General features: G+C 41.4%; 1 protein-coding gene and 1 long non-coding RNA gene across 2 annotated transcripts in view; one reads left to right on the top strand and one right to left on the bottom strand.

Annotated features, from left to right (window-relative positions):
• LOC125895444 (uncharacterized) overlaps nucleotides 1–13,975 on the bottom strand; it is a 39,205-nt gene extending 25,230 nt beyond the window's left edge. The window contains exon 1 of the long non-coding RNA XR_007450177.1: nucleotides 13,896–13,975. This is a non-coding gene — a long non-coding RNA (uncharacterized LOC125895444). The remainder of the gene's footprint in view (nucleotides 1–13,895) is intronic.
• The window catches only part of zgc:92140 (uncharacterized protein LOC447854 homolog), a 670,238-nt gene that overhangs the window by 403,325 nt on the left and 239,502 nt on the right, over nucleotides 1–27,411 (top strand). The gene's annotated exons all lie outside the window — the stretch shown is intronic.

The raw sequence follows: 27,411 nt of genomic DNA, 5'->3' as shown, positions 1-27,411 counted from the left end.
TTACACCATCCACTGTTCCTTTCTCTTAAGATAAGAAACTCAGCTCATTATACATATAATCTTACATCGTACATATGAAACATACAAAGGTAACAGGTTGTTTGCAGAAATGTACAATGCCAACATTTTATTCTGGTAAATTGGCTGAGATCTACATGTACCACATAAACTGCAATGTCATTTAATCTGGCCTGGGTCCTTTGTCTTTCATCCCTCTCACTTTATCTCTCCACGTTTACTGTCTAAATTTTAACTGTGTAATTATAATGTATATTTTTGTGTTTTCTATGTTCGTCCAGCAGTTTATGTGCCACAGTAGGTCATAAAAGCTTTCAAAATGTGCACTCCTGAGGCAGAATCAGGTGGGTCTGTCAGGCAAACACAAGTTTGTTTCCAGCAACAACAACAGAGGGACGGTGAATTTAACATGAACAGTGATAACCACCACAACTGAACAAAGGCTCAGTTCAGACCTAATAGCTTGCATCCAGATGTATCTAGATTGTGTCCAGATCCATTTCAGACGGCCTGCAGAGTGCATCTCAAATGCGTCTCCAGTGACCAATTCTGATGAGATTTTGCTTCCCTGCTCACATGTGATTTTATCTGTGGGGACACTGAATGCTGCAAAACAGAAATCATCAGATAAGAGGACTGCAGTGGCTACTTAGTATTTCCTATTTGATTTTAAAACATGTCTGAATTATGCACAGGCAAATCCACCGCTCTGATGTTTTGTCATCTTAATTCACAGCATACAAAACTGAACAGTTCAGCTGTGGGTGCATTCACACTACATTACTGAAGAGTATGGTTGTGTATAAATACAGTGTCGGGGCGCACAACACAGTAACAAGCCCAGCAAAAGAGCCTGTGAGTCATGACAAACACAAGCAAACAGACAGGTTTCAAACAAGTCCAGTTTCACACAAGTTTAGCATTCAGTCGGAACGTTAAAATTATTACGCAAGTTTCTGTTACTAGCTTCTATTACTAGTATCAGTAATCCTCCCTGGTTTAACCCAGTGAGTGTGGTTTGGGTGATTTACAGGTCAAGAGACAAAATTTGTGATTATAACATACATTTTGTCATAATCTTTGTTGTAAAAATAAAACTTTCAGGTTTCTTTTGATACATTCACACCTGTATTTTGTTCTGTCCACTCATGATCTGTGAACTCAAGATGTATTTTAGGTCCAAGGGTTAACAGGACTGAAGAAAAACTGCCAAAGACTCCAATAAAAAATAAAGAAAAACATGGGAACAGACATCAAAGCAGGCAAAATATGATGGAGAGTTCAAAAACACCACAATTACCACTCAATGATATTATATTCAATTAAATGATGTTGGCAAAGGCTTTCCCCCTAAAAAAGGTATTTTGTACGTTTTTGGTGCATCATGTGGGCACTTCTACTCTTGTCCTTCCCCCATAAATATAAACACATCCATATCATACCTAAAGATTTTCCTGAGTTTATCATCTGTTATAAGGTTTACAAGAACATTTTATTAGCAAATGTATTTCTAGTTATAGTTTTTATAGAATTAAATCCAGCTTAGCTATTTTTTATCACTCAGAGGATAAATTTCAGCTCATTAACGCTCAATAAGTATTCACGCAATAAATAGATTTATAGTTTTAGAATATTTTGGGAGAATATGCACATACTAAATCGGTCATGTTTTTCAATGAGATGGTCCAGTAATACTGTGCCGAACGCCATAACTATACATGTGCATGCAAAGAGTGTTATTATTTCTCTGTGTCATGAACCTCAGCTATAAAACTGTTGGCTGCAGTTCTTGTCCTCCCCTTTACTTGAACTCATTTGCTGACAAGCTGTATTTCAATGACTGTTTGTTAATTGTGATGTGTCACTCAACCTGCCCTTCTCCTACTCATGCACACTCGTGGCTCAGTTTATGTTGACTTACTTTGTGACTAACGCTTAAATGCAGGCGTGTCAGTTTGTCATGAGCAAGTCTGAAGTCATCTGATGTGCACTGAGGTGAACATACATTTGCTACACTGAGGACACGTTACACGTCCAACCTGTTCTTCATGGCGCCACTGTGTGTGTGTCACTGTCTATGTTTCATGTGTTGCGAATGTGTGTGTGAAAAAGACAGTGGACTGCTTGGCTGGGGACAAACCGCACAGTGTGTTTTCATAGTGTGTGTGTGAGCACACGGTTCTGTAACACATCAGACTTAATTGTTTGCTGCACTGATGATATCTGTGTTAATGATGCCACTTGTTAACTCTGGTTATAACTGATTACTGCAGGTACTTTCTAGCTTTCATTCCAAATACAGTGAATGCAATTTAACTTATATATTCCAAAAGCAAAAATAAAAACAAACTTGTCACTTATTCTCTCCTACCAATCTGCAAATATGCAACGGGTGACCATTCTTCACTGTGCATCAACTTTATACCCAGAGATCAGTGTGGGGCTTTCTACTCAAGAGTCTACAGTCATGCTATAGGAGCTCTGTGAGGCTGAACCATGGATGTATAGTAAGATGTGGACACCGTACCCCAAAATGGCGCCTATTCAATCCATTTAGATTTATCATCTAGCGCATACACCAAAGTAGAAGAACTGCCCTACAGTTGTATGCCTCTGTGCACCAGTGAAGTTTCTCTTGCACTTTACATCCATGTCTGTGAAAACATGAATGCTTCACACACATCTTCCTCCCGGCAGCACAGAAGATCAATGCAATCAGCACAATTTCAAGATGGGCACCCAAGATTAGAGTCACCCATTCAGTATCTGACCAAATGTCTCCACCTCTGTTCCTGAGATATGACAATGAGTAATGGCCAGAAAAGTGTTTTACCCATAATAATATGATGTCACAGTCATAATTACCTTGATCTTTGGGATAAAAAAATGCCATCACTTCATCATTTTTGTGAAATTTTGTTATAATTAGTGTAAGAATTCTTGAGTTATGGCCAAAAACTGTCTTGCAGGGTCACTCCAACCCTAAACTTTGACATTTGACCACCAAATTCAAATCAGTTTATTGTTTAGGCATAGTGAACTTTTGTGCCGAATTTGAAAAAAATCCATTAAAGTGTTCCTGAGATATCGAGCTCATGAGAATGAGACAGATTCAAGGTCAAAGTCACCTTGACCACTGAGCAGTTCATTGTTGAGTCCAAGTGAACGTTTCTTCCAAATTTAAAGAAATTCCATCATGGTGCTCTTGAGACATCGTGTTCACAAGAATGAGACAGACAAAGTCACAGTGATCTTAACCTTTGACCCATGACTACCAACATCTAATTAGTTCATTGTTAAGTCCAAGGAGACATTTGTACCAAATTTGAAGAAATCCAATCAGGGCATTCTTGAGATATCAAGGTCACAAGAGTGAGCAAGGTGCAAGGTCACAGTGACCTTGACCTTTGACCACCAAAATCTAATCAGTTCATGATTAGATTGAGTCCAAGGGGACATTTGTGCCAAAGAAATTCTTTCAAGGTGTCTTATGGCATTTACGTGAATGTGACCGACAGACAGACAAAAGATAATGCCCCCGGTTTTGGCTATCGCCGGTGTGGAGGCATAAAAATTTTATAGCTTCAGGTTTACTTTTGGCGTACAAAGCCCACTGAATATGCACAGTCGTGCTTCTCCTGTTGGCTCCACCCTCACATTTCTGCTTGGCTTACAGACTTTAGGCTTCATTGTGACTACGGTTTTACAAATATAACACCCCCATGGATCAAAAATTAACAACATAAAGACAAATAACTGACCTTGTTTGCAGTTCAAGTTGTTCTGACAACTTTTTAAAGATGTCTCTTTGAAAATGGTGGTCTATAGGGAAAATGACCACAGAGGAATTTCTTTGCTGCAAAACCCAGAGTGGCACTGGGTGAGAGTGGTGGTGCCATATTCAGTTCTCTAATAGATCTACGGACCGAACAACAGCTCTTTGAGCTAAATGCTAATGTCACCATGCTAACATGATCAGAATGACAATGCTGACATGTTGATTTAGCAGATACCTATAATTTTTTACAGTGTTTAACATGGTAGTGTAGCATGTTAGCATGCTAATATTTACTAATTAGCAGTAAATACAGAGCACAGTTGAGGCTGATGGGAATAGTTCTGCGGGTATTTTGTCATGAACTAAAGTTTTGGAGGTATAAAAATTTTGGAGTGAGGATGACACGTGAATAAAAAACACTGGATTGCCAAAGTCACCAGGATTCATCCTCAAGGCACCATGAATGTTCGTACCAAATCTCATAGCAATCCGTCCCATAGAGTCATGCCACTAGCATAACTGAATATTATCATGTTACTCATTATGTCACATGGTTTCAAACGCAATTATTAAACCAGACATTTTAAACGGCAGTAATTTGCAAAATTGCCTCTAAATTAGCAAAAGAATCATGTCTTTTTTTGGGAATCAGACAAATAAATTAATTCCTTCCATTTTTTTTACTGTAAATGAGCATTAATACCACATTATTTGCCAGCTATCAGTCAACTTATAACACCCTGTTTCCTTCTGCGGTCTGACATTGTGATTGCTCGAACCGATTTCCATCAGGTAGGACAATCTGGCACCGATTAGCTGATCAAGTCCCCCCATGGCGCTCATTGGTCATTTTTTATTTCAACCAAGAAACTGCTGTTTGATGTTACAATATCAAACGAATCAGTCAACTTGAAGTCGGTGGAGTGGGCACATTCAAAGGCCATGACACAGGGAACTATATTATTGTTTCTCACCTACCTTTACTACAGGATCCTGGGATAGATTTCTAGTTATAAATGATTCAGCCTGATTTTTAGATGGATTCATAACAGAGCAATGTCATGTTTGATTGCTAAAATGATTCCTGACATTGAAAAGGTAATCAGTTACAGTTGTCTTCACTGGGAGTGGCTGGGGCGCATGTGATACTGAGTAATAAAAAAATGGCAATGTATGCCATTGTTCCAGCCGTGTGTTTGAACTTTAACATGAGTTGTAGCAGCTGAAATGAACTATTGCTACCTCTGGCGACTCGTTAGTGCTAAGCTAATTACTGGTGCTTTGGTGGAGAGGGGGGGTAAGGATGTGAGGGGAGGAGCTAGGCTAATGAAGGATTAGACAGAGGTTGTTACCCTGTTTCCTTTTGATGGGATTACTGTGCTAAGGGCTATATGCTGGCTGGCTTTTAATGATGGTCGTTCTGGTGTCATTGGAAACAACATCAACTATAAAAGTGGCCCTGGGCACGAGAGGAGAGGAGAGCAAAGAAAGGAAAGGAGAGGAGAGGAGAGGAGAGGAGAGGAGAGGAGATGTGCAGTGACACTGAGGTTTAGTTAATTAACCCCTATTCTGCACCGTGGCTGCTCTCTGCTATCACCTCGCTCTGGGAGACACACAGAGCATTAAAGGGATGTTTCACTGAAAACACTGCAGTAACAATACTAACATTTCACACCGCCAGGTATCCAGTGCTTGTGTAAAATGCTGATATGCCTCCCGCCAAAGTGTGAAAACTAAACGAGTAATAAGGTATACATGTTGTGAGGAATATTCAGATCATTGGGAGTTGTCATGGTAGCTCAGTTCTCATTGATATGCATACCAGCTTATAATTTCAGCTCTGGTGATTCTCCGAACAGGATGAGTCACACCTACCCGAATTCACTCTCTATTGCTCTTCTTTCTCAGAGCCGGCTTGTGAGAACTTGAGGCTGAATTAATCTACATTTGGAAGACAAAATATTGACTTATAGTATATTGTTTGCACCCCTAACTCAAATTTGAGTATTTCACTGTCTTCAACAACAAATACTCGCTCTGATGAAAACCTCATAAACCAACAAGATAAGGCTCCACCAGTCAATATCAAGTATATTAACAGTGGATCAAATGACAGAGTGAGAAGTGTTGCTGGTGGTGACAAACCCAAAGAGCAGGGGTAGGCAACCTGAGGCTCTGGAGCCACATTCAGCCCCTCTCCAGCAACTCCCTGTAGCTTTGACAAAAATGGAAATGACTAACAGCTGTTGTTTTTTTTATATACTAACTGTTAAACCACAAGTCTCCACCCTTCCTGCATCACCTGCACACCTTGCTAGACCACTCCCCCAAGACTGTAAAACTCCACCCTTCAGGCCTGTGACTCTCCTTTTTCCCTCCAAACATACCGAGTGGACCAAAGAGAACTGATGTGAGTGCACATGGACTTTTTATTTTTATAATATTTGACTTTGTTAATCCTGTATGTATTATTTAAAGTTAGCATATTGTTTTGTGTTATTGTTCTAAGAATCCTGAGTTTAAACATTTGTTAAAAGATGAAAAAGAGTAATACCGTATCGGATGCATTAATGACATAAGTTAAATGATATCTATCCATCTTCATCTGCTTATGGGTCGCTGGGGAGGATGAGCAAACCAGACATCCCTCACCCAAGCAACACTTTCCAGCTCCTCCTGGGGGACCCCAAGCTGTTCCCAGGCCAGATGAGATATGTAATCCCTCCAGCGTGTTCTGGGTCTACCCCGGGGCCTCCTACCAGTGAGACTTGCCCAAAACACTTCCAGCAGGAGGCGCGCAGGAGGCATCCTGATCAGAAGCCCAAACCACCTCAACTTACCCCTTTCGACATGAAGGAGCAGCGGCTCTACTCCGAGCTCCCTCCGAATGTCCAAGATCCTTACCCTATCTCTAAGGCTGAGCCCAGCCACCCCACGGAGGAAACTCATTTCGCCGGTCACTACCCAGAGCTCCAGAGCTGACCGTAGGTGAGAGTTCGGACATTGACTTACGACATGTGGGGGGTCCTACGGGAGTACGGGGTACCGGGCTCGCTGCTACAAGCCATCCGGTCCCTGTATGACCAAAGTGAGAGCTGTGTCCGCATATTCTGTGTAAAGTCAAACACATTCTCGGTGCGTTGGCCTCCACCAGGGTTGTCCCTTGTCATTGATCCTGTTTGTGATTTTCAGGGACAGGATCTCAAGGCACAGCAAGGGTAAGGAAGGGGTCTGGTTTGGGCACCTCAGAATTGCATCTTTGCTTTTTGCAGATGATGTGGTTCTATTGGCTTCATCACAGCGTGACCTCCAGCATGCACTGGGGCAGTTTGCAGCCGAATGTGAAGCAGTTGGGATGAGAGTCAGCACCTCCAAATCTAAGGCCATGGTTCCCTGCTGGAAACTGGTGGATTGCCCCCTCCGGTTTGGGAAAGAGTTACTGCCTCAGTTCAAGTATGTCGGGGTCTTGTTCACGAGTGAGGGTAAATTATATTTAATTTACTAATATAATCATTATTTTTGTTGATCATTATTTAGAGCAGTAACATTTTCTAATATTTCTTGTTATGGAAAACATCATCTGACCACCACACAACTGTTTAACTGCTTTATCTGCAATAAAATGTTAAAACGATTACATGGATCCTGTGTTTGAATGTGCACTCCAGCGTCAGATGTTCTGTTAGCCAGCAGCAGCAAAACTATACAGTTTTTTCATTATTTTTTTTTCTCAGTCTTGTAGGCCTAAAGAAATTCTTACATTCTCGAACTGTAAAAATGTGAAGCCTAAAACTGGCACCTTTTCCTTGAAATTTGCTAAACATCGATAGCGGTTAGCTTTTTACTTCTGGCGATTGTGTTTCCGCTTCAAAAAATACTAAAAGGAGTGTACATTTGTGAAGATTGGCTCACTGAACAAAACATTTTTCTGCAATAATCTAAAAGCCAAAGGAAAAATCCCACTGGCTTTTTGTTGAGGAACCAGGGTGACACTAACTTGGTCAGCCCACAAAAAAAAACATCATCCCTTCAGCACTCTATACAACCGCTAAGTGGGAAGTCAATTAGATGAACAGTTATTGAGAAAGCAAAGGACAGACATGTATACAGACAGAGACTTTTCAGAATTTAGCAGTGTGTGGACAGATTTATTTGCTTTAAATGCCAGCTCTGCAAAGTTAAAGTTTCAAATAAACATAAATAGTGCCCTGCATAATAGCCAAAAAAAAAGAGTCTCTTTTGATAGCAAAGGTTGCCGACCCCTGCCATAGAGAATAAGCACCTGACTCTGCAGTGTGCTTTTGAGCTTGTTTTGCCTCATAGTTTTGGTTTTAAAGCCCACAACTTCTGCTCCAGTCAACCTCATTTTCTATGATGGGTGGATGCTATAAAAATTAATTGAAAAGTAATATTGAGAAACTCCCAATACAATGTAACTGTTGATATAACACCTTTACTCATCAATGGGAGAAGTTGGCCTTCAGGGTCAAAAAGCCCTTTCTAGCAGAAATCTATTCATTTTAACCTAAACTGTGTGGCAGAAAGCCTTGAATGCAAACTGCAAACAGTGTCCATAATGCATTACTAATAAATATGTAGTGCAAATCTCAAGAGCCCTCACTAGTTACTGCACTTCCAACACATTCTCACCCCCAACTTGTCAAATGAAGCTTGGTGTAAGTTCAGTCAGGCAGATTTTCTTTATGCTATATCCATTCACAGTTCTCTCTCTATCCCACTCCCAGTACCATCACCAATGTCTAGACTCCATAGTGAGGGATCCATAATCTTCTCATCTTTACCACCCTCCTGGAACAGGTGACATCATGATGGGGTCTAATCACCAAAGACTTTTCACATTTCTCATACTTATGTGCACATTTAAATAATTATTCTTTTCTCTCAGAATGAATCTCTCCTGAATGAAATACTGGCGCTTGTTCAGTGACCCTACACATTAGAATATGATGTTCTATGTACCCCTACAGCATCAGTTTTGGACATCCAGGGACTGCATGTCAATTTATGCTTGTTACATTTATTGTGTCTTCTCAAAATAAATGTCTGTTTTCACAGGAAATGTACAGTATCCACTTTTTAAATGTAGTCTCTTCTCAAAAAAATAAGCAAAACAAACTTTGTTTTTAGGTTTCTTTCCTTATGTTTAAGGCAACAAAAGTACATGGTTAGGTTTAGAAAATAACATCATGGTTATGCTCAAAATAAGTGTTTGTTGCTAACGTAATGTAATGTCACGTGACCTACATCACATACCTCACTAGTGTATTATGCTACACATACTAGCACACTACTCTGTTATTGAAATAACTTGATTGTATATCAGTTTCACAAGAACATTGGACTCCTGGGTGAAAGTCCAGTGTTGGTTTGACCCACCCACCCTATGTAGGTGCCCAGTGCATCTCATACTGCTGCTAAAGGATGCCTCAGTGCACTGATATCTGCAATGCATTCTCTCAAGGTACCCTGGGTGCGTTGGTTGTTGATGTTCTGGGACGCTGTGTGAACTGTAAGAGACTGCATACAGTCTCTTTCAAAATAAACGCACTACGTTGGGACAACACCATGAATTGACATCTTTTTTCCCCTCAACAATAAATGCACATGGTTACATTTTGCGAACACATCCACATGGTTGGGTTTAGGCAACAAAAGCATGTGGTTGAGTTCTGGAAAAAAAGAATTACAATCTTACAGATAGCAGACACCAGCCTCCTGGGTGAACACCAGGGGCTGTTAGACCCATCTTCCACCCCACCCATCTGCCCCACTCAGGCTTCCACCGCTTTAATTTTCGTTGTTGTCCCGCTGCGTTTCACCCTGATGCTGCTGGTTGAATGGCCACATATAATGCCGGCATGAAAGGACAGCTTTTTTATCGTTATGTGATGCCAGAATTCACTGACCAAGCGCTGGATTGCGACAACTTCGAAGTGAGACCGGGTGGATATCTGACACTGAAAGCAACTTACTGAATTGTTATTTGATAAGTTGGTAGTGAGACTGGGTTGGCACTTCCTTTCAGCAACAGCATGTTGGAGGAATGAGTCCTAAAACTCAGAAATTAGCATTTTAGCACTCCTAGTTCCCTCGTCTCAGAGTCAGTGGGTATTTTGTTTATAACCTAATGTTAGCTTTTTACTTCGGGCGATTGCATTTCTGCTTCAAAAAAAATAACAAAAAGGGGTGTTCATTTGTGCAGATTATCTTCACATGTAAGTATCATAAACTTTTGTTTGCCACAGATCTTATTTTCTGCAATAATCCAGAATTCAAAGGAAAAATCCCACTGGCTTTTTGTCAAGGGAACCAGGGCAACACTAACTTCCACGTCAGCCTACAAAAAAACCCACAGCACTCTATACACATGCAAGTGTGAAGTCGATCAGATGAATGTTGGTGGAGAAAATTGAAGGACAGACAAACATACAGAGACTCTTTCCATTTGTGTCAGAAATGTCAGAATGTAGAGCAAAAGGCAAAATCTTGTCTAGCTCAAATATACACCACCACAGTGTACACATTACAGAGGTTCGCTCTGTTAAAGCTGGATACTACAGGTCTAATGCCGTCAACATACAACCATGAGCATAAAAGGACGTGTGTGGTTGGATTAATGTGATGCCATAGCAACCAAGTAAGATTTCTCCTGGTCAGGGCCCAAAGGAAAGAGATGAGGAAGCTGCCCGAGTCTCTGCGTTAACCAAACTGACTCAACAACATGACGAACATCACTTGTCAATATTTGTATTAAAGATGCTGCCTGAAGCTTTGTATGTGTAACAGTCATTTCTCTGTCTCCGTCTCTCTCTCTCTGTGTTGTGTGTATCAGTGACAGACTCGTCCAGGGAGTAAATTTGCCCTCTTTGTTTTGTTTTGGGGGCTTTAATTTTGCTGCTGTTGGAAAATTACCCATAATTGCAGCCTGCAAATGCTTATCCCTCTCTTTCTCCTCTCCAGCTACTCTCTAGTGTACACTAGCTGCACACGCCAACACACACACTCACTCACACACACACACACATGCACACAAACACACAGACGGATACCCTCTGTAGATAAAATGGTTGCTGCTGAAGGATAGACCCACATTTTCTCACTGTCACACTTGGACACGTTGCCACATTGAGATACACACACGGACACGCAGACACACACTCACACGTCCACCCCGAGGTCGATAATGAGACTGGGGAAACATGATTTATGTTTCATAGTGCAATCTAATTGATTTGATTAATCACATTCTTTCTTGACTAATTAAATTACCACAACAGATTACAGAATATTTGGCCACAAACGTGCCCGGCAGCCTCGCTGTTAGTTTTCAACTGAGTTACATTACGTGTTTCTGAAAAGCTGTGATCAATGAATTTTATGGCCAATAAATCACTCAAGATCCATTCCTGAAGTAGAGTTTCGGCTCTACTAAACATACACATGAGAATTCCCCAATACATTTGTCCCAGTAGTAAACTACATGCCAGTGTAGTCAGCTCGTCAATATGCATGATGCAATATGTTTTTGAGCAGATGGTCTAAATTGTGAAATTCCACATATGCTCATGATAATATGTAATATACGCCACATATTGCAAACATACCTCTCTGTATTTCTCACTGTAGCATTATGAACATACAGAGGTTAGATATTATGACCATATAAAGACATCAACTATCTAATATTCTCTTTAAGAGTGTTGATACTGTACATGCTGTCCTTTGGCCCAGTTATAATTAGATGACCTGTCTTATCCAAGCTTAAGCTGCACTGTATGGTTTTATTCCTGTGGTTTTATCTCCCAGTCCCTCACAGTGAAACTCAGCGGGATCATTCTTAACAACATGTGAGCCTGGAATTACAAATGTATTTTGATTGGAGTAATTTTTAGGATTAGTTGGGAGCGCTTATGTTGGAAAATAAACTAATACAGTCTCATTAATTTGTCTTAGATTGATGTCACTCCTGCATATTGGATCCAGATTTCCACAACTTTGAATAGGTTTAATTATGCAAAGAAATGAATAAATAAGAGGAAGGGACGACAGGGAAATAAATTCTCACATTCTTGAAAATCTAATTGCAAACATTGTTTATAGCTATATTATGAGAAGAACATTTTATCTTATCTTATCCAAGTCAGATCCTAATTTTAGAACTATGTTTTCCCAGAGCTAATGTGGAAGAGTACTCCAGTATTCAGTGTTTTGTTTACATAAAGTTGGCGGACATGCAAGAAACAGATAAATCATAAAAAGCACTGAAAGAGAGTCAAAGGGTAAAGCTTCCGGTTTACTCCGTCAGAACTGCTTGCTGAATGGTTGAATAGCTTTGGATACCTCCTCCCCCACACTCACCCATTCAGAACAGCAATAAACACATTTGATTTCTGACATCAAACTATCCATCCATTTTTAACATCTTATCCGAAGCCGGTTCGCGGGGACAGCAAGCTAAGCAAAGTATTCTAGATGTCCCTCTCCCCAGCAAGGCTTTCCAGCTTCTCCTGGAGGACCCCAAAATGTTCCCAGGCCAGATGAGATATGTAATTCCTCCAGCGTGTTCTTGGTCTGCCCCGGGGCCTCCTACCAGTGAGACGTGCCTGAAACACCTCTAACAGGAGGCATCTTGATCAGATGCCCAAACCACCTCAACTCACCCCTTTTGATGCAAAGGAGCAGCGGCTCTACTCCGAGCTCCCTCCAGATGTCTGAGCATCTCACCCTATCTCAAAGGCTGAGCCCAGCCACCCCACGGAGGAATGTCATTTTGGCCGCTTGTATCAAAGATCAGTCATAAAAATGATTTCTTCTCTAGCATAACCCAACCCTAATTTATCCTGATTTTCAGTACCCAGTATGAGACCCATTCCACATGTACAAGGATATTTTTTGAAAAGCTTTTTCCATGCACTAATACTGTGTTTTGGGTCACTGAAAATAGACCTTTTGTAAAACTCATTCCAGGGTGGTGATTTTCAGAAACTCCCTTCTTAGTGCAGACAGAGAAAAACTGGGTTTTCGGCTTGTTGCCTCAGAGTGTGCGCTGTTAACTCCTTTGGGAGGAGGTGCAATGGCGGACATGGCCAAAATGAACCTTGTTAATGAGACTTTTTACATGTTAACACATAAATGTACATTACTTTTCCACTATACTGAGAAACAGAGGCATCAGAATGTGCTTTGATGCACCATTGCAGCCAGGCAGCCTTCTGTTAATTTTTTTTTTAGGCTTCTGATTGGCTTTCAGTTTTCTTTATATTTGCCTGGTTGGATTGTATCGTACTAGGCCTGAGTCAAACTCCAAAAACACAGAATCCTACTTTCCTACAATGCAACTCTATCACTAGACCCTACCTGCCTTTGCAATGTCTCGCACAAATAAACATTCCCAAGTTTCAAATGTTGGCTTTCATTTTGTTGTTTCTGTACCTGAGCTGAGATAACCCTGATAACATCACCATGACATCATCGTTGTCTCAACTTAACAAAGCTCTTTCCTGAGCCACAGAAAACATTATATGACTCTTAACACAGGCTGAGTAGTTCTACTGATCCTGACAAGTAAATTCATCTTCATGTGTGACATTGGTGGAGTGCCCCTATGAGCTTTATTAGCAAAGTTAAAGCTACAATTGGTAACTTTCATGAAAATAACTTTTCTGTCATGTTTGCTGAAACTGTCCTGACAATATCCTGACAGTAGTACATGAGACAGATGATCTGTGAAAAATCAGGTTCCTCTGGCTCCTCCTAAGGCCTCATTTTCACCACAAGTGATGCGTTTGCGTATCGCTTGCCAACGGTCGCTGTTTACTCGCATTTTCATTTCGGCGAACATGTTAACAGGTTAGAGCATTCACTCCCCATCCGTTCTAAGCGCTGCTTGAGTTGAGCTGCATTCACGAGCAAGCTTGAAAATAGAAGAGACACAGATTTTTTGTGCGAGTCACAAGCGAATGGTCGCTGTATTCAACAAAAAATTGACATCTACGGTGGCCCAAGAGAGGTCACAACACACGCAAACTTGTGTTTTTGTGCTATGGCTAGTAATACAAAGCAGACAAAGACTACTTACCCATTTGTAGTGCAAAATATTCATTCTCCATGTGCTGGAATAATCACTGGCGCGCGGACCTGTCCAACCTGGGCTTTGGGTCCAAGCTCACTTCTTCTTTGGGGTTTATTGGAGATTTGCAAACATGGTGCACTACCGCCACCAACTGTTCAGGTGCGGTTTGTATTTTGACGGGACAGCCACTGTGCGACGCATCTCTTTGGTTTCGGTGTGAATACATACACGTGGTTACAATTTGCAAACACATCCACATTGTTGGGTTTAGGCAACAAAAGCATGTTGGTGAGTTTAGGAAAAAAGAATTACAATCTTACAGGTAGCGAACACCGGCCTCCTGGGTGAACACCAGGGGCTGTTAGACCCGCTTCGCGACCACTTCGCGAATGCATTGCTTCCAGTGTAAATGAGGCCTTACAGTCCTAATGGCATTTACAGGAATCTGTTGCACCTGAACAAAATCAACCAATCAGAGGCAGCAGGAGTCTCTAAGACAATTTCAATCACTGACACTGACACTGCCCTGCGCGTAGCACGCTCTCACTTAGTCAAGCTCAGTATCTTCACTGCATGGTTTTAGGAGGTGCTTTGTAAACAAAATGGCTGAGAAACAATAAAAAAATCTGCCCATCCCTTCATTTACCAACAACAGCATACACAATAGAAGAAGAAGAAGAAGAAGAAGAAGAAGAAGAAGAAGAAGACAGACAAATAAAAACCCATCAAAAAGAAAGACTTAAACCAAACCAGAGTCGGCATCGCTTTTAAATTCTTCCAGGTTCTGTAGATCTCACCACCTCGGACAAGCCACCTTAATGTTTACTGTTTTATTTTTGGCTCCATTTTTTTTAGCTCACTTTTCTTCATTGGTCTTCTTCTGTTTACTTGTCTTACATGAATGAGCAGTTATTGACATGCATTAAGGACCCGACTGGTTGCATTTGTTCAGGCGCAGGAGATTCTTGTAACTGCCATCAGGAGCACTAGGAGAAGTTTACATATTATCTGTCTCGTGCACTACTGTCAGGATATATCAACAGTTCTCAGACAAATACCCGTATAAATGAAGTCAGCGATGTATCTTTGCTAATGAATTTTTGCCATTGTGACCAAATTTGTGTGAAGTTTTGAGGAACAGAACAAAGGAGATTGGCTAGAGACAAAAACAACAAAGATCATGTGTTGGATTTACTGTAAACCTGCAACTCTGAAAGTGCATTGCATGGACTGTATTTTCTCCTCCACCAGGACACGGCACCACCATGCTATTTTCATCAATCTCACTGTCTTTTTTATGGTAGCTGGAAGTCATCTGTATATTGACTTGGCTATAGATACTGTTATGAAATGTCTTTCTGCCGCGTTGAGACGCCAGGCAACTGAGAGTTGGTGACTAAGATGGCCGTAGCACAGAAAATGGAAAATAAATTATGTGCGAGCGGGGTGAGGAAAAAAGAAAAGATCGAAAAGAGAAAAAAAAAGGAAATACAAGGAGCACGGGACTTGTGAAGTTTAGAGGTACAACGGGACCTTATAAAGTGGGCGAAAGAGTGTGAAGATAGAGCACATAAAAAGAGAGCGGGGGATAGGGAAGATTGGAAAAGAGAGTGAAGCCAAATAGAGGACAGATTGGTCCGCAGAACGTGGAGATCAGGGAGAGGAGAAGGAGAGGAGCAGGAAGGAAAGAGAGAGAGGACAGGAAAAGTGCAGAAAAGAGAAAAGGAGTGAGAGAGACAGAAAGGGAAAGAGAAAGAAAAGAGGGGGAGAGTAAAGAGGTCATGCAGTGGTTATGAAACCAACTCTGACCTAATCTGGCGTGTTTATGACTCTGTGTTTTCCTTTTTTTCCAGGCTCTGAGATGCAGGCTGGAATTAGACTGGGCGGTGGCTTAGGATGAGCTCAAAGAGAGGAGGGAGGCAGAGCGATGGGAGCATATTGTACTGTCCATTTTACTTAGAGATACAGCTCGATATCGTGAGAGTGTGCGGCAGCGGGTGGAGGTACGGAGGTCACAGTGGGTCACAAACAGCTTCATTCAGATGCACCTGAGCCTGAGCGACTGATGCCCTGTAATCATTAACCAGTGAAATCAGTACAAACAATAGAAAGGTGGTCAGGTAGGTTTCCATTACATGTGTTGATGATGTGAAACGGATGCCATGGAGAGAAATTACGCCCTTTTTATCCTTCCTGAGTTGGTAAATTATATGTACAGTCACTTCATTATGCTATCAGCTGATTCTGGTCCTAGTCTATCATCACAATATTCATTTCCTTTCTCCAGAGAAAACAGGTTAATTCAAAAAAGGTAAATTCGGCCATTTAGACCAAAAACAAATTCTTTTAAAAAATTATTGAAAAGTTCATAACATTGTTTAGTAGAGACTGTTGATGTTTTTGAAGAGGCTCAAGACTCATCTTTTTAATCAAGCTTTTAACTGATCTCTTTATTTATCTATTTTAAATTCCTCTTATAACCGATTTATCTATCTGTTATCTATTTTTTATTTATTTTTTATGTTCTTACCCTTCCTCTTTTTACGTTCTTATCTCATTTAACCTTTATCTTTTGTTATTTTAGTTAGCCTATGGGTTTTAGTTTTGATGCATTTTATGTCTCTGTTTTAGATCATTCTTACCTAGCTATTAACTTAATAATATGAGCTAAATAGCTTTTTGTTTATTTGGTTCTTTTTATACCTTTTATCTTATCTTACTGTTTTAGTCCCTCAGCTTTTAGCCGTCGGGAGACCGCTCTGACCTGGGTGGCTGTAGGGCACTGCACCTCGGTGTGGAGCCTCATGTCTCCCTGTGGCCGTGGACCGTGGGCCCTCTCACTGTGTACGGCCCCCATTGGTGGCTTTTTCCTTGTCTCGGGTCTCGGTGCTCAGCCATGTCTCTTTAGTGATAGCTAGTGTGTGTGTGTGTATTTACGTATCTCTATGTGGGGTGGGAGGGTTGGTTTTCTCTTTTCTTTTTGTTTTCTGTTTTGGATCTTTGTTGTTTTTAACCTCTGTGAGGCACTTTGTGTTACTGTTGTATGAAAAGTGCCATATAAATAAAGCTGATGTGATTTGATTTTGATTTAGTACTTTTTGCCCACTATGTACAAGGCAACAATACTTTCAGCTGGATTTCAGCCACGTCCCCACTTTCAAGACGTTTACAATGTTTAACAAAGTGTTTGTGATAAATCTTCATCCTTCATACAGCTCTGGGTTTGCATGCATTTTCCGAATATGTGACTGTGCATTGAAGCTGAAACAGGGTGACACAGTAAGTTGCTCTTTACATCATTTCTCCTCATAAAATTAAATCCTTTTCTTGTGCTGTGTTTCCTTATCTGAATCAGAAGTCTAACCCTGCGTTCATGTAGTGTTGGAATAATTGAAAAAATAAGTGTCCAGTTAGCAAAATGCATGTGAACGCCCCATCAAGCCAGAGCAATAACTGTATAGGAGTTGCCGAGATGACGTCATATATACAGAAACATGTTGGACAAAGTCAATGTTCAGTTGATAGTAATAAACTTCAATGATTCACATATTGCATGCCAATTTGTTTTTGCTTACATGTAATATTTAACACGGCATTAAGTTGTAACCGTTCACTGCTGTCAACGCAGACTGACCAAGATTAGTTAGCCTCGTCCCAGTTAAACACCCAGTCCCTTTTACTAGCCTACATGTGCTAGCTAGTAGCTACACATTTCGGCAAATAAAGGCCTTTCTCAATTAGACGCCTGGTCTAGATGCCAAGCAGTTCATTTTTTTTATGCACATTCTTCGGATGTATAAAACCGGGCTGTTGGCTACCTCAAATGATTTGTCCATACCTCCATCACACTGTAATTATTCATATTCTTTTTGTCCGTAAGGAAGCCATAACTCTCTTTCTCTCTAATGCTGTCTGTTGGAGCTCGATCAAATTAATGATTCATAACTGACATATTATCTGAAGCCTAATTTTTATACAGGTAATATTCACAGTGGTTTAAATAAACAATTTGATTGTATTTCCTGTTTTTGCTGAGAAATGGTTTTGTGTGAATTAAAGACCTGTCCCAAATATAGGCCTGCTGGTTTTAGTGATTTAAGCAAATAATAGCCCGTGCTATTAATTGAAGTTTAATGGTAGTTTTAGTAGATAAAGCGTTTCTGTTGCAGCAGAAGTCTCGCCCAAAATTACTGTAACATAAGGCCTCAAACTGAACTCAAGGTGTTATTTGAATGCTCCAAACAATAAAATACAACACATCTTTATAGCATCCATGTTGTTTCCACATCACAACTTAAAGTGTAGGAACAAACCCGACTTCTCAACTATGAAAATGCAACCATCCATGCTGCACAAGAATGCAGTATAAGGCCACATTTAGGCAGACAACTGCTCCAGTAAGAGTCTCTGTATTGAGTGGAGGGGGGGTGCTAAAACACAGAGTCATCAGGCAAAAAAGTTGAACCTGGCTCAACCTTTTTGCCATAACACAAAAGCTTCTGGCAAGACGCCAAGGTGGCAAGTCAAATATGTGCCAATCCTGGTAGCTTACTTTTCAACGTGGACACCATATTGCACCACAAGTTGCACTTCCTGTCTCATCAGGACCTGAAACCACCCAACCACACATCGGCACCAAAGTAACATTATTTAAAGAAAGTGTTGTTTCAGTCTGAAAGCCCACTCAGTCTAAGGGGCCTCATATATGTCACACAGATTGTAAAGAGCTCTGAGGCAAACATGTGATTTGTGATTTTGGGCCACAGAAAAAAACTTGACCCAACTCTTTAGATTAATAAAGAAAAAAAGATGTTTTAACATTTAACCCTTTTCTCTGTTTCATTCTCCTGCCATTGCTTTCCTCATCTTTCTATATCTTTTCTTTGTTTGCTCTTGTCTTATACTCCAGCCATGCTTTACACTGAATTATAGATTCCAGTTGACCTGCCGCCACCCCACTTGGGTTGTGAGAAGTGCTGCTTTTCTGCTGCATCGTCGTCGCAGATGGAGTGTACAAGCGAGTCAGTGATCTTCTTCTCATCGTCTCTAAACCACAGACAATGTGACACTAATACTCATTCAATATGCTAATCTTTGAATCCAACCTAAACACGTGTGACTACGAACAACTCCTTCCCAAAGCCACTAGGATGTGATGGAAAAATATGCAAATCTGTGATGTTATCAAGATCTCAGGAGTTCGTCCACTGACAAATTAATAACAGCCTGTGAAATCTACTGTGAATTTAGCCCATTACAGAGACAGCGTGCAGATTTGTTTGTAATTACTGGGTGCACTAAATGTGTATGTTAATTGTGTGTTCTTAGTATGTATGTACATACATGAGGAACAGACACAGGAGAGATGGAGTGAGGGCTGCAGGGGCTCAAAAGTGCAAAAGGGAAGCAACTTTTTCTTTGAGTCTTCTTCGACATGAACAAACTGTTCACAGCTACAGGAAGTCACTACGTCACCATTGCTATATTTAGATCAAATTAATTCATTGTTGGTTTTGGCTTCTTAGAGGATTTGATCATAATAAAGAGCTACAGTATATCTACATGCAGACCAGAGCATGTGAGCAGAGCGGAGCGGAAGGGTTTTGTGTTGAGAGAGGAGCGGCTATTTTTTTTAAAAGGTGTAGCGGAGCCTTATCTCTTGCTCCAATTTCGCTCCGGTCGCTCATGCCCCACCCAGAATGCATCTTTGCACCTGCGCACACCCACACTATTTTCTTTGAAAACTATGGAGTTTAGTACTGTGTACTTCAGAAAAGAAACTGAGAAGAGAAGCAGCAGTACCTTGGAGAACGGTCCCTAACTGTGGGGAGAGGCGAGAGGGCTTCCCCGGGGGTCGGCCGCTTAACCCGGTTCATTTTCCTCTACACTTTGACTTATTTCCACCCTGCCAACAGCGGTACCGTGTAGAACGGTCCCACTGCGGGGAGAGGGCTTCCCACGGAGAATCTACCCAGCTCATGTTTTATTTGTGAATAGAAGATTACAGGTTAGGGTAGTACGACCGTTTTTTTTTAGCTGAGTGGTGAGCGAGTGGAGCAGGCTTCATATGAGTAGAGGAAATATCTGCTAGGCGCTAGGCTAATTTATACAATGTAAAATGCCATAGCCTTGTGCTAATAACGTTAGCATGTTGGATGTGTTTGGAAAACGTGTTTAGTATAAGATAGTTGTTTTGTCGGTGAACCTTGTGAGCTGTAATGGAGCTGAATTTTGGAACGTTGCCTGTGATAATTGTTGCTATTGTCCCTGGTTTTGTATGAGAAGAGGAAATCTCTGCTAGCTGCTGGGCTAATTTATGCAACGTAAAATGCCATAGGCTTGTGCTAATAATGTTAGCATGTGGTATTTGTGGGGAAAATGTGTCCAGATGAAGACAAGTGTTTGTCTGTGAATCCTACGAGTTATAGTGAAGCCGATTTGTGTACTTGTGTTTGAAACTAAGTCGTGTTTAATGTGTATTTAATGTGTGTTTTGAATCTGTCAAACTTTGCAGCTCACAACATCAATGGCCATGTGCATAGGCTCTGCATAGAGTTGATGCACAAGTATAAATTTGCCTCACATGGAACCAATATTTTCACACACATGCGTGCCAGAACAATGACAAAAAAAGTCACATTTGCGCAACAGGCCTTTGGGGGGGAAAATGAATGGCATACCGGTGCAAGCATCATCTCCCCAATGATGGCCACAGTGGGAAGGTCCGAAGATGTCACTCTGCATTATAATTAGCTTTGTGCTACTGTTTGCGAGAGTGTAGCGTATTCTTGCAGAAATGCGCTTTGGAGCAATGGAGGGTTTTTGCGGGATAATGGGCTGTCATTTAAATGAGCGTACAGTCCAGTAGCTCTTTTAGCAGCTAGGTCTATGAAGAGAGGTGTGGGTGTGGCCGGGAGAGGAGTTAGGGGTGGTGGCCGCAATGTGGAGGGTTTCCCTAAGGAACAGTTCCTCCAACCTCGAGAAAATCCAGGACTAAATTTCAATATCTCTGTTGACACCTCATGACAAGGCTCTCATTGCATGCTGGCAATGGCAACGGCAGCCTTCTGTAGTTTCAACAGACTGCATGACACTGATGTGTACCTTTGCAGCAACGTATGACATGGAAAAACTATGGCTGTATTGGAGAAACACATATGAATATGAAAATGATATGATGTTCTCACAGCGGTCGCATGGCCAGTGATGGGATAAGTATCAGATTTAGGACCACATATAAAAGTGGCTCAGATCTGATTGGAAAAAATCTGATTTCTGTGTCCACATTACTCTAAGAAATCAGATCTGTGTCACATGAGAGCAAGAATAAATCAGATTTGGGGCACATTTGCTTGTAATGCTAACGTCGCCTTATTGGCCACTGTATGAATACAGGGGATGGTCTTTACTTGGTCTTTGTGCTGTCCGTTGGTAAAAACAAATTACCCAGCATGTTTTCATAAAATCAATTTGTCTGAGCGTTTCCACCCCCAAACTGTGCTGATCTCATCATTGCTGTCCAAGTTTTGGCTGATATAAAGCAGTTACACGTCTGGAAAACCACCCTGGCAAATGGCACGGCGTCAGTCACACTTGGCCCGGTCACAGGTGACGAACAGATCCAGGACGTGTTTCTTGATAACATCACAGACTGCAGCAAAGACTGCCTTGTTTTAGGCCTGAGGACTTAAACTTCATTTTACAATAAAAGTAGAGAAACTCAAACATTTATAACCTAAATATCTTCAACTCACAAGACGAGCCAAATATTTTGACGTCATTGTTTAATTAAACTGTTTAACAGAATAGAGTGGATGCTACTGAAACATGCCAGGCATTTCTGCCATGACTGCAAAGTCATCATAACATCGTGGTAAGTGGGTTATCGTAACACTGACATATTTTGGAGAGGCACCAAATGTTCCCTGTTCATGTGTCATCACAACCTCTCATCACGTTGTGATTATATCAGCTGAGGGATCATGCCAAGCCGGTGTAATATAAACCCCGCGTTGTGCCTTGTTCAGGAGCCGCAATTCATTAATGAACTTGATAGTGTGTGTGTGTGTGTGTGTGTGTGTGTGTGTGTGTGCATGTGTGTGGGTGTGTGTGGCAGAGTACAAGACAGAGACCTTCATTTTGGCGTGTTTCTTTGTAAAAGTGTGTGTGTGTGTGTGTGTGTGTGTGGAGCAGTTTCTGGGAACCAGCAGAGAGGCTCACCAAGTCCGCAGACTGTCTGGGAGAAGGCATAAACAGTGGTGTTTTAATGCTTTCCTCTGTCCTCCTTTGCCTGCATCGGACTGCAAAACAGCACTGCTCACGGGTTTTTGCTTCACTGTTCTGGTGAACAAAGCAAAAACAGACAACACATCTCCAGCTGTATTTCTTCTAATAAAACAGACCCACATACTGCACAGGAAGCCAGCACCCCGATGGAAAATCTGTAATTCTTTTCATTTTTGTTTCCCCAATTATAATATTAACCTTCCCGGGGCTGACATTCAGCCAGCTGCCTTCAGTACAGTTTGATTAAATGTGTATCAATTTTATATGACGTGCACACACTTCACAACAGGCTGGTTTGATTTCATGTGTATCATGTGCTGTTTCCTGCAGGGAAAAGGCCAACTAACTACCTTCAGGTTTTCTGTCTTCTCCCTTACAGGGCCTCTTCAACCCCCACCCCCTATTCTTACACACAAACGCACTAAATCTCTCTCTCTCCCTCTCAGACTCACACACACACACAGACACGCGAGTGTGAGCACACACAAAGATGCACACATCCTTGTGCACACAATCGGTGAGAGCACACTGAAATGCTTCCACACAGACGCGCACACACATTCCTACCCGCTCGGCTGGGACGGTATGTGAACAAACCACAGGCAGGGAGAGGTAGAGAAGGCCAGGCCTCCACTCTTACTGATTACTGCAGGAGAGAAGAGGAGAGAGGAGACTGCTGCCAGCTCCTCTCACAATGACCTGCACACACACACACACACACACACACACACACACACACACACACACACACACACACACACAAAGAGAAAAAATAAATCTCTCTGCTGGCTGCTACACTACTATATGTACAAATGCAGACATCAGTACATGCGCATTAAAAACATCAGATGCTCACTCACAGAGATATACAATCAGTGGCACAGTTGACACACCCAGCCACTCTTTCAGATCACACACACACCTACACACACACGTACGTGCACCTTTCAGTCTTAAAACACACAGCGTGCGACATACATTAATGCTTTTACAGCCCCTACTCTCGGACAAACATTTACACTGGCTCCCCTTCTTCCACACCTCTCCACCCTCTTAAACTCCTGTTGTAACACCCCTGTGTTTATGGAGCCACGCTCACACATATCCCGTGTGCAACATTCAGACCTTCCACATACTGTACGAGCCCTGTCACACACCGCTACACAACAGTTTACACCCTCACAGTACAGGTTGTGCTGTATGTTGCCATGCCAACAGATGCCGAACGCAAAAAAATCTGAGTGGCGCCTTTTCCACAATCCACATCTTCGTGAGTGTGTTTGAGTGATGCTAAAATTGACACAATTAAACATTTAATACATTTTATTTCAGATAAAGAAGAGTGATGGGAATTTTTTTTCTAATTTTCCTAACTGTGGTACTGAAAAAAGAAAATGGCACGCCACACCTCCCTTTTATATCATTGTATGTGTTAATATTTAGCTTGTTGAATGTTAATTTTAAACACATGTAACAAAACAAAAATACTGAAGGTCTCATCATATTAGTCACAATCTGTATTTAAATTGCTCTAACTGTCTTGTTGTCATTGGTATAAACCATATGCCCGTCCTGCCATTTTAGTTTGAAGCACTAATGACCCTATCCGACACCCACAAAGTGACGCATGGTGCACATTGCTAGTTTCAGACCGACGTAGTTGACGTTTTGACAGCCAGCGCCCACATTGTGTAACTAGCAGATGTACATGTGCCCATCTGTGTGCCCATGGGTGTGTATGTCTTAAAGGGAGGTGTGGTCAGGCACACTGCTATTTTGAGGTAGCAGAAAGCAATTGTGCCGTTGACCAAGAAAAACCTCATCTCAAGTCAATAACAGTATTTTCCTGTCCCTCTACGATTTTGCTGGCTGTTTGGGAATCGTTGCAGCTTAAAATGCCTGATTTCATGGCACCTTTTTTTTTTTTTTTTTTTAAATTGATGTGTCTCGATGTTTATATGTGGTTTTGCGAAGGAGTTGTGGGGGCAAGTGAAAATTGCAGAAGGAAATAGCACTTGAGGACGGTTTTCGCGAACTTCTCTCCTCCTGCACTCATTGCCCAGCTAGCCAGAGATTACACAGCACAATGTTATCACATCCCTACTCCTCATATTTTGCCACTCAGGCTGAACCCTTGCAGCAGCGGTGAATATCCATCACCGAGCTGTTAGTCTCGCACAGACACCGAAACAGCGTTAGCCAAGTCATGCTAACAGTTAGCCCTGTCACTGTGTATGTGTGACTCTGTTACAGGCACAGAGCTTCTGACCAAATCAAAACCCTGCGTGCAACTCTACAATGATATGAGATCTTACCCATTTTAAATATTAGAATGTGGGGCCAAGTTGCAGTGGTTGAATGAATTGCAACTTCAGGCAGAATTCACAGGGATTGGCTGAATTTGGGTTAATTACTGTAACTGCAACATCACAACATCCTGGAGGGACTGATTTTCTTGCTGCTTAAAAGCCACATTGTTCAGATAGTAAGAAGTGCCTACATTAGCGAGTTCACAATGCACATACACTTTGCTTGAACACATGGATGGGTTACAGTTGGGTGAAATGATACATCCACAATAAGAAATATTAATTACATTCTCTAAAATGTGAACATAGCAGAGAGCAGAGCAGAGCTGCAGAGCTACTGTCCAGCTTCCCATTAGGCTAGATGCTGTGTGCATTTACCCTGGGAGCAGTGCAACTTCATCGATTTATCCCATGCTAATATGCCGATGTTTAGCAGGTGTCATCTGCAGAAGTTCTCTGACGACTCTGCCATCGTCAGCCTCATCACAGACAGGGAGTACAGATAACTGAACTAGGACTTTGTTGACTGGTGCCTGAGGAACCACCTTCAGATCAACACAGGGAAAACCAAAGAGCTGGTGGTGGATTTCTGCAGGCGCAGACTCCTATCGCAGGTCCTTCCTGCCTGCTGCTGTCAGGCTTCACAACCAGTACTGCTCACAGTAAACTGCACCATGGACACTTTAGGGACACTATGGACACTTTATGGACACCATAATAAGCATAACTGTCCCCCATGTTGTTGTTTATTTGCACATACAATATTCACTTTGCGCTAAATATGTTCACTTTAATCCATTGCTCACTTTTTATTCACTGCTTATTAGTATTATTATGATTTATTGCTGTTTCTTGTATTTTTGTACTCTTTTTTGCATGCCTACTTTGTTTTACGTTTTTAAATTTTGAAATCTTTAATCTGACTCTTTCCCCTTGACTGCTGTAACACTGGAATTTCTCAATTGTGGGATCAATAAAGGTATATCTTATCTTATCTTATCTTATCTTATAATCTTTACCATGTTCACCATCCTACTGGAGTTTCGATGTTGCTAGTTAATTAACACAATATACATAAAATCGATCCAAGTCTGATGGGAGTGTTATCAATTTTGCAGATACAGACCAGACCTGCACATAAAAACACCAAGGCTGGGCCCCTTTTTGGGGAAAGTAGATGTTAATGCCATTTGATGCATTTATTTCTTGTTTTATGGACATGCCTGATAATAGTTTTTCATCCTTGCCTGAACCTGAGTGTCTGTGATACCTTAATAGATTAAGGCTGATCACTGTCATGTCCTTCCAGTTTTTAGTTTTCAAGTGGAGACATCTTTACATATTTGAGTGAATCACCAGGTAGCATTAGTCTAAGTCTTGTCTTTAAATAACCAACCTGTTAAGAGCAAACTGTTTGATGTAGGCTGAGATTTAGTTGGAAACAACAGTCTGATGCTTCAATACTGTATGACTGTACTGCAGCAACCTCCCACTCAATCTAACGTTAGCTCTCTATCAGTAGTATCTGTCAACAACATCATTTAGCAATTTACCACACAGACAGTGAATATTCATGTATCTTATGTGACTCAAATCACTACAAAGCAGCTTTTTTTTTTTTTTTTTTTTTTCCTGTTTCTCTCCTTATTTCATTGCATGTTTCCTTGTTGAAAGAAGAGAGCATATTTACTGTGCACCAGTGAAGGATAACATAAATCACCAGGAAAAGTTTCTGCTTAAGGGCTCAATGGCTAAAGAAAAACAATCATACCTCATATAACAAGTTTGTTTCGAACTTAGTCCCTCTTGCCTTGAGCTCTTTGTTTACATTCCTCACTTTCGTTTCTCTTGTCGTGTGCTGAGCTGAATTACCAATCAGAGTGAGTTTCATTCACTGATGGGGCTCCACTTTTGCCAATGCCGATATAGCATGCTTAATCAGTGGTAAAAAAGCCAATGAGAGCCAATGGTATGGGACACATTGCACCAATGAGGGTAGCACATGCTCACCAACAGGCCAACTTTAACCGCCGGTCGACTGTTGGCTTGGTTTGTCAGGTACTTGAGTCATAAACCAAGGTTATGGAGAAATTTCGACCTGATGATCGCACTAGATCAATGAGAGGGGGCTGACAAAATCTATACTACATTTAATGGAAAGGCATCAAGACGTTGTTGAGCTATTGTACTAATAACTAAAAATGTCAACCGCATGGTGGCACCAGAGGAAAAGTCAGAGGATCACCAACGTGAGAGGGATTTATCCTCTGAGCAACATGAATGTCCGCAAAAATGTGATGCAATCCATCCAATAGTTGTTCAGATATTTCAGTCAGGACCAAAGTTGTTGCTCCTGTGGCTAAATATTACTTTTACGTTAGCACAAAACACACAAAGACTCGCTCATTATAAATTATGTGTGTAAACATCGGGAACTGCCCATTGGTCCGACAGCCCATTGGTCCAACATCCCATTGCTCCGACCTTATTAAACTCATTGTTCCGAAGTCCGTTCCGAAATCATCATGATGCCCTGTGGTTAAGGTCTGGTTAGGTTTAGGCACAAAAACCACTTGGTTAAGGTTAGGAAAAGATCATGGTGTGGGTTAAAATGAAAAAGAAAGTGGCAAACACATAAGTTGTGAGCCTGCTTCGCCTCAAGCCTTTCCCAGCTGACCCAGAGCCGGTTGCGGCGCACCATCAAGGCAGAAATACGCCTGCCAGGAGCCGTTCAGCACCACGGACCGTTGGACTAATGGGATGTCGGACCAATGGTATGTCAGACCAATGACATGGACCTTAAACATCAATCTGTTGCACATATCAGGTGGTGTCAAAACACTGGCTCAGTGATCACTGGATGGTTTCTGTTCACTGTACTGGCAAAATAACAGGTACCAAAGTATACACACACATTTGTTTGTATT

The sequence above is a fragment of the Epinephelus fuscoguttatus genome, linkage group LG10 (genome assembly GCF_011397635.1).
Source record: "Epinephelus fuscoguttatus linkage group LG10, E.fuscoguttatus.final_Chr_v1".
NCBI lineage: Eukaryota > Metazoa > Chordata > Actinopteri > Perciformes > Serranidae > Epinephelus > Epinephelus fuscoguttatus.
Note: the sequence above shows the minus strand (reverse complement) of the source record. Positions and strands in the feature narration are given on the sequence as shown.